Consider the following 7993-nt stretch of genomic DNA (forward strand, 5'->3'; position numbering starts at 1 on the left):
TTGCTTGTTTAGTTATTTAGGTTGTTTGATTAAACTGGAACTAGGTTGTTAGATGGTTCAACATTGATTGCTTCACTTAATGTAATTCTAGTTAGAATGTTTGTAGACGGATATAGAGACGGACTTCTGTACGCCGGATTGTGTGGAGGTTACGGCCAGCTTAGTCGATCGATTAAGCCGTAACCTAGGTGGGTCGATAATCGTCTACGGGCGGTGATATCGAGCAAAATATCTCGGGCGGGTGTTATATTTGTTTTTGGCCTGTTAGTGGGGCAGCGAGTGCGCACCTCGCGTAGAACCATTGTTTGTGGTTTGGGTGTTATGACTTGGTCCAGCGACTCCCTGTTGCCACCCCTCATTCTTCCACTTTTCAGGTGAGACAAGCAATATATGATATTTGGACGGACATGGTGCTACAAGACTTTTCCTTCACATTTTATTTGGGCTTTGGCTGAGAGTATAGTTAGATATATGGCCTTTTTGTATTTGCGTGATCTTAATTGGTGGCCCGTCGTCCATAGTGTGGTTGAAACTGGTGTCACATTGTTATTTGATGAGATGTCTCGGTTGACACATGGCCAACTAGCTAAGAGGTGACGGGTGTCACAGTTTGCCTCGTCAAAACTCCATCCAGAGTCGACTCCATGTCAACGAGGACTTCTGATGGGTCCACCAATGATATCTGTAACATCCCTATCCCGGGGGTCCTAATAAAAACCTCAGACTTTCCATAAATCGTTCAAAAACCCTTTATTGAAACTCAAGATAGTCTTACATAAAACCCAAACTCAACTCAAAGATAGATTATTCAATAACATAAGTAAAGCTCGAATGAAAATGGTTTGAAAGCAAATGAAACTTAAAAAAACAACTGGCACCATACGGACTCCTACTCCTGCTCTCTCCTAGCCATACCTGAAAAGAAGGAGGGGTGAGTACAGAATACTCAGTGAGGACAGGCTCCAGGAACCCACTATGTAGGACCTATGGCCGTTTACGGATGTCCCTACGCGTTTCGGCCTATCCTGGGCGGCACCTCTTTCGAGCATTCGTTCCCACCCAGCTTCCTAGAGGCTACCCGGATTGCAGCACGTTGGCCCACCGGCTCTGTCTGCCCCCGGCCATTCATAGCCTTGCACAGCCACTTCTCGGCTTGACTCGATCCTAAGGCGCCTCTACACTTACTTGCTTATTTATATCTCGCCCTCGCGCGGTACGTTTCACATCACATCACACCCTAGACTCTAGACGCCCACCCGTTCTCGATGGCCCAAGCAGGACTACAAACAAGTTTCATTGACAACTACACTTTCTCATGCTCATACTTATACTTCACTTCTCATCTTACTCATCATTTTCACATACTCATTTCACTTAGCACTTTACACTTAGCCTCAAACTTATCATCACCCTAGACACTTTCAGTTCAGTTAATCGTCGCCCTAGTAGAAGTAGGGCTTCGTCAATCACACACATCACACATCACAGTAGAACATAGATATATCACAAGGCACATCATCCACACACATAAGATCTAGATCTGATCACAAAGGACTATGTCTACAGTTACTCAACAAGAGATAAGTTCACATCCAAGTCCTCACCTTAGTTTCTTGGAGTGGTAGATCTGGATCTAGGAAATGGAAAAGAGATGGTCACCTCTCCGGGTCTGATCCATAAAGATTCACAAGAGGGGAGATGGGGTTTAAGTTCAGATCTTGTCATACCAAATGACTTAGAAGGTTAGAGATCTAGATTATCTTAAGGTGCGGATCTGAGAAGGTTACAAGAAAAGGAATCAAGGAGGCAACGGCTGGGAACTCGGGATCGACGGCTCGGGCTGCGCGCGGGACGGTTGGCGGGCGGCGATCGGCGGCGGCGAGGTTCTGGTCGGGCAGGGCTTCGCTTGCTGTCTCTCTTGTGATGAAACCCTAGGAGTGTTGCCCCTTTTATAAGAAATGGGAGAGCCTTGGGGTAGGGTTTCACTCACTTGGGTCTGCAGCTCTTGGGTTTCATTTTGGGCAGGACCCGGGATGTTACAACTCTCCCCCACTAGAAATGAATTCGTCCCCGAATTCTGGGTCTCGTCCCAGTTTCTCTCAAGATCCTCAAACATCCCGGGGTGACTATTCCGCAACTTCGATTCAGGTTCCCACACATCTTCATAGATTCCGTCCCTTTCCCAACGAACTAGCACCATCCTTGTCTTTTTCCCGCAACTACTAACTTCCTTTTTATCCATGATCCTTACCGGCTCAATAACCAGTGTCAGATTACGCTGTGCGTCCGCGGGTGAATGTGGTAGAATGAGCTCTGGTTCTCGTACTACTCTCCGGAGTACTGACATGTTAAACACGTCATGAAAGTCTGACAATGCTAACGGTAAGGCGAGTCGGTACACGACCGCGCCAATCCTTTCTGTTATTACATACGGACCCATATACCTAGGCCTCAGCTTCTTCAGCTTCCGGTTTGGGTCACTCCCTCGGAAGGTCCTCATTTTAAATACACCTCATCTCCCACTGAGAACTCTAAATTCTTCCTATGCTTGTCGGCATAACTTTTCTGGCGGTCATGTGCTTCTTTCAACTTTTCCTTGAGAAGTTCTACTTGTTCTTTCGCCTCTTGGACTAACTCTGGTGTCATGTCGCGTGTCTCCCCCATTTCGGTCCAACATAAGGGAGTGCGGCATGGCCGACCGTATAGGGCTTCGTGGGGAGACATTCCGATGCTCGAATGATAACTGTTATTATAGGAGAACTCCGCCAAAGGTAGATGTTCGCCCCATTTACCTCCCCATTCAGGACACTCGATCGGAGGATGTCTTCTAATGTCCGAATGGTCCTCTCGGACTGTCCGTCTGTCTGGGGGTGATATGCGGTGCTCAGGTGGACTTTAGTCCCCAGTGCCTTCTGAAAGGCTTGCCAAAAGTTTGAGGTAAACTTCGGGTCTCTGTCTGATACTATACTTATTAGTACCCCAAGAAACCTTACTATCGTGTTTAACTATTCCCGTGCCAAATCCTCGGTCTTATCAGTGGTCCTGATAGGTAGGAAGTGGGCCGATTTGGTCAGGCGGTCGACTGCATCCTTGTTCCCTGTCATTCTTGGTAACCCCGTAACAAAGTCCATCGTCACTATATCCCACTTCCATTGCGGTGGGGGTAATTCTTGTAATAGGCCCCGGGAACCCCACATTCAGCTTTAACTAACTGACAAGTCCGACACCGGGAGACTCACTCACCCACGTCTCTTTTCATTCCTTCCCAATGGTAGTATTGCTGTCGTGGTACATCTTTTTCATTCCCGGGTGGATCGAAAGTCGCGACTGGTGGGCATGTGCTAGTACTTCCTCCTTCAGCTCCCTTCCGTTGGGCACACATACTCGACCTCTAAACAGGATGGTCCCATTGCTGGCAGTGCGATATCCGACTACCTCTTTACAACCATTTCCCGAAGAGCGGGGTCTGTCTCTTGGGCGCTACGAATACGTCTAAGCAAGTCAGCTTGCTCCACAGCCTCTAATCCGGCACCATCCTCATCTACTGTCGTTGCACGTAGGCGCAGATGTGCTAGGGTCACAGCTAGCTCTTGTCTTTCCTTGGCTGCGGATACATCGACTTTCCTTCGGCTTAAGGTGTCTGCTACCAGGTTGGCTTTTCCCGGGTGGTATTTAATGTTCAGGTCGTAATCCGCTAGTAGTTCCATCCATTGGCGCTGGCATAGATTATGGTCCCCCAGGGTGAAGACGTACTTCAGGCTCTTATGATCCGTGTAGATTTGTACCTTCTCTCCGTAAAGATATGATCGCCAGATTTTGGGGCAAAGACTATAGCTGCCAGTTCCAGGTCATGCGTCGGGTAGTTAGCCTCGTGTTTCCGTAGTTGCCTGGAAGCATATGCAATGACCCGTCCCTCTTGCATGAGTACACATCCTAACCCCACTCCAGATGCATCAGTATAAACGGTGAAGGGTATTCTGGGTTTGGGTAAGACCAGTACCGGGGTCCTTGTCAGGGCTTCCTTTAGCTGTCTAAATCCTCCTTCGCATGCTTTCGTCCATAGGAATTTTTCTTCTTTGCTCGTCAACCGAGTAAGGGGTCTTGCTACTGCTGAAAATCCCTCGACGAATTTACGGTAATACCCTGCCAGGCCTAGGAAGCTACGAATTTCAGTTGCGTTACACGGTGTTGGCCATTTCGTGATTTCTTCTATCTTCTCCGGGTTGACTTCCACACCAGCTTCGGAGATCACGTGTCCCAGGAATCCAATCTTCCGCTTGCAAAAGCTGCACTTGCTGAGTTTCGCATACAACCTATGCTTTCTTAACTTATCCAATATGATATATGGTGTTTTCACATCATTGTATATATGTTTTCATTTGTTTAAAGTCACTAATTCGTGTCAGTCTAGTCCTTTTTGACCTTTTACAGGTCTGGAGTTAGTAGAAGAGAGAAGAGAAGGTGCCTGATGAAAAGATGTTCTTTTGGAGCATTCCTGCGGAGAACACTCAAGTAGAACAGTCCCGAGACTGTTCTCTCTCAAGCGGAACAAGCTGACGGAGTGGTCCGGAGATTGTTCCCGACGAATATGGAAACTCTTTATTTCGGGAATTAAAGCCCTGTTGCCCTAATCTCTTTTCTTCTGATTGGCGCCTCCATATAAAACACCATCTATCTTTTTACTATTTTCTTACGCTAGTTTTTACAAGAGAACACTGTGAATTGCGATCTGCAACTTGTAAGGGAGAAGAATGCATCCTCTCATAGAGAAGATCATCTGAACCCTATTGTTTTCTACTCTGTTCTTATGCAATTTTATTCAGGATTTATGTCTTTGATTCTTTGCACCATGATCGAGTAGTAGCCTTGCTCGCCTAGGGTTTTTAGGGTGTTGAGACATGAGCTAAACATAGATAGGCGATCCATAACTGTTCTTCATTCATACTGTTCTTACTGCTTTCATTAACCTGATCACTTGATGTTAGATCACTAGTTCATCGCCTAGTTAACCGCTTAGGAGATAACTTGATCTGCATTGAATGAGCTTAGTATCCCTAATCAGCGAAAGTAGATATTAGGGTGGTAAGTGAACTGATCGGACCTGTTCTCTAAAGCTTGCAATCGATCCTCATCCCAACGACAGTTAGGTGGTGAGATCGATCTGCAAAGCGATCACTGCCACGACAGTGGAGTGTTCCAGCTGAGTGATCCGAGTTCTAGAAAGCACTTCATTACGCTTGAATAATTGTTTGGTTCCAACTCAACACCCAATGAAATACCCTAGGCTAGCTCTTGTTTAATTGAATCAATCTCGTGTTTTATTTGCTTGTTTACTATCGTCACTTTATAACCAAATCTATATCTTCATCTTAGCTTGATTTCGGAACTTATAGAACAAGAGTGTAGACTGGTCCTCTGGATTTGAATCTCAAGTACTACAATTGCAACTGTTAACTTGGCAGTAGCAAGGATTCATTTTTAGTGTATCACAATACCATAGCCAGGTGTCGTTCATGTTCCTCTCTACTCTTAGAGTAAACCAAAATGTCATCGATGAAGACAGTCACACATCGGTCCAGGTATTCACGGAAGATATGGTTCATCAGTCTCATAAATGCTGCCGGTGCGTTAGTCAGACCGAAGGGCATTACCACGAACTCATAGTGTCCATAATGGGTGCGGAACGCCGTCTTTCTAATGTCTTCCTCGTGGATGGAAATTTGGTGGTATCCTGACGCGAGATCGATCTTGGAGAACCAAGTGGCCCCTCCCAACTGGTCCAGAAGTTTGTCTATGCGGGGAAGGGGGTACTTGTTTTTAACGGTCACCTTGTTCAATCCCCGATAGTCTATGCAGAGGCGCATACTCCCGTCCTTCTTCTTTACGAACAGCACCCGCGCACCCCACGGTGAGCTACTCGGTCGTATGAATCCTTTCTCTACTAGGTCTTCCAATTGTTTCTTGAGTTCCACAATTCTGCTGGTGCCAATCGGTAGGGCGCCTTGGACACCGGGGCGGTCCTGGGCTTTAGTTCAATCGTGAAAGCGTTATTCCGGTGTGGGGGAGGTCCGCGTAAGGGTTCAAACACATCTGTATATTCCGCTGCTACGGGAATACCTTCCAATTCCGGCGCCTCCGTCTCCCCCACCATTTCTACGGTGGCTAGAAAGGCTTCACTCCCTTTTCTAATTCCTTCTTCGGCTTGTACCATCGAGATAACCGATACTCCGGCCCTAGTCTTCATTCCTCGGTATACGATACTCCTTCCATCTAACGGAATTTGAACACACGCCTTGGCACAGTCCACTACAGCTCCGTGACGAGCCAACCAGTCCATTCCCAATATCACTTCATAACGACCGAGATCCAACTCCATCAGGTCCGCGGGTAGATTTATGCCTGCGAGGACCACTGGCACTTCCCCGTACTTTCCTTTAGTCGTCATCTTCTCTTTCTCCACAGTTTCAACTCCCGTGACTTGAGTGATCTAGCTCCCCGTAAAAGTCCACTCACGAGTAAGGTTGGGGCTTACAAAACTATGGGGTGCCCCGGTGTCAAAGAGAGTGAACGCCGCCACTCCCCCGACCGCGACAGATCCTACATGATACTAACGCTAACCTATGCAACCAAAAATCTAATCTCACTTAAGTGCAAAGGACATTTGAAGATAGAGCATACCCGCAATCAGTTCGGGACCCTCGGGGGCCTCGGCAATGTAAGCGCGTGGTCTTCCAGCTGGTTCCCTCTGCTATTGAGGTGGTGCTCCCCCTGTGTTCCCTCCTAGCTGCACTCAGCAGTCTCGGGCTATGTGTCCTTCCTGGTTGCAGCGGTAACATCGGAGTCTGCCCGGTCGCACTTGTCTTTCGTTCTGGCAATCTCGGAAGACATGTCCGGGTTGTCCGCAATTGTAGCACACGCCAGCCCGGCACTCCCCCGAGTGCTTCCGACCGCACCTTCGACACTAAGGCCTTGCCGGAGCGATCTCACCAGACGGCGCTGCGTCTCGGGTCCGTTTGACACCCCGGTTCTTGGAGGCCTGGTTCTGTTTCCGTTCTTTCTCCAACCTTGCTTCTTGCTCAGCAGCCTTCTCGATTAGCTCGTGAACATTGCGGTAGTCTCGCACATTGCAACTGTTCCTTAACTCAATCCTCATCCCTTTGAGGAACCGTCAGACCAGCTCTTGGTCACTCAAGTAGTGCCCTGCAAACCTCCTGAGTCTGTGAAAATCATCTCCGTACTCTCTTACGTTCCTCGAGCCCTGACGAATGTCCTGGAACTTGCTTTCCATTTGGTCCATGGCCTCCAAAGGAAAGTACTTCCCGTTAAACTCCTCCAGGAAGTCGTCATACGTCAGGCGGATCCCATGTGAGCTGTCGACTATTCCCTCCCACCAGACTAGGGCATCATCCTTGAGATGGTGAACTGCCAGATCTCTGCGGAACTCTGGCGGGCATCGGGCAGAAACGAAGTTCCTCTCAAGCTGTCTCCTCCAGTAATCTGCAACAATGGCATCTGCCTTACCACTGAAGAACTCCATCTGCATGTTCCTCATGTGCCTCATCATGTCCCAGTACGTGGGTCCTTGGGCAGGTACCACTGCAGGGGCTGCCGGTGGCAGTCGTGGAGGCGGTAGCGGGTTCTGGTCCACGGCCGGCGGTATCGGAATGGCCCCAGCTCTAGCTGCGGCGGCACCTTTGGGGAGCTGTCCCCCGTAGGCTTCCCAGTACCTTCACAGCTCCTCCTGGATCGCTGCGTTCACAACATTCGGCCCCACTGCGGGTTCCCGTTCACCAGCGCACCCACATTCTGGCTTTCGGCTTCACTGGAGGCTTGGGACGTGGAGCGAATGGCCCGTCTTGCTGCTCGCTGGACTGTTCCCACTTCTGGTGCGGCTCTCGTGTTCTTAGGAGGCATCCTGTGACAAACGAAGTGGGTATTAGGTCAAGCTTGATCAAACCGGTCTACTGACTAGGGAGCAGAGAGTTTCGGTCCG

The sequence above is a fragment of the Raphanus sativus genome, chromosome 4 (genome assembly GCF_000801105.2).
Source record: "Raphanus sativus cultivar WK10039 chromosome 4, ASM80110v3, whole genome shotgun sequence".
In the NCBI taxonomy this organism is placed as follows: domain Eukaryota; kingdom Viridiplantae; phylum Streptophyta; class Magnoliopsida; order Brassicales; family Brassicaceae; genus Raphanus; species Raphanus sativus.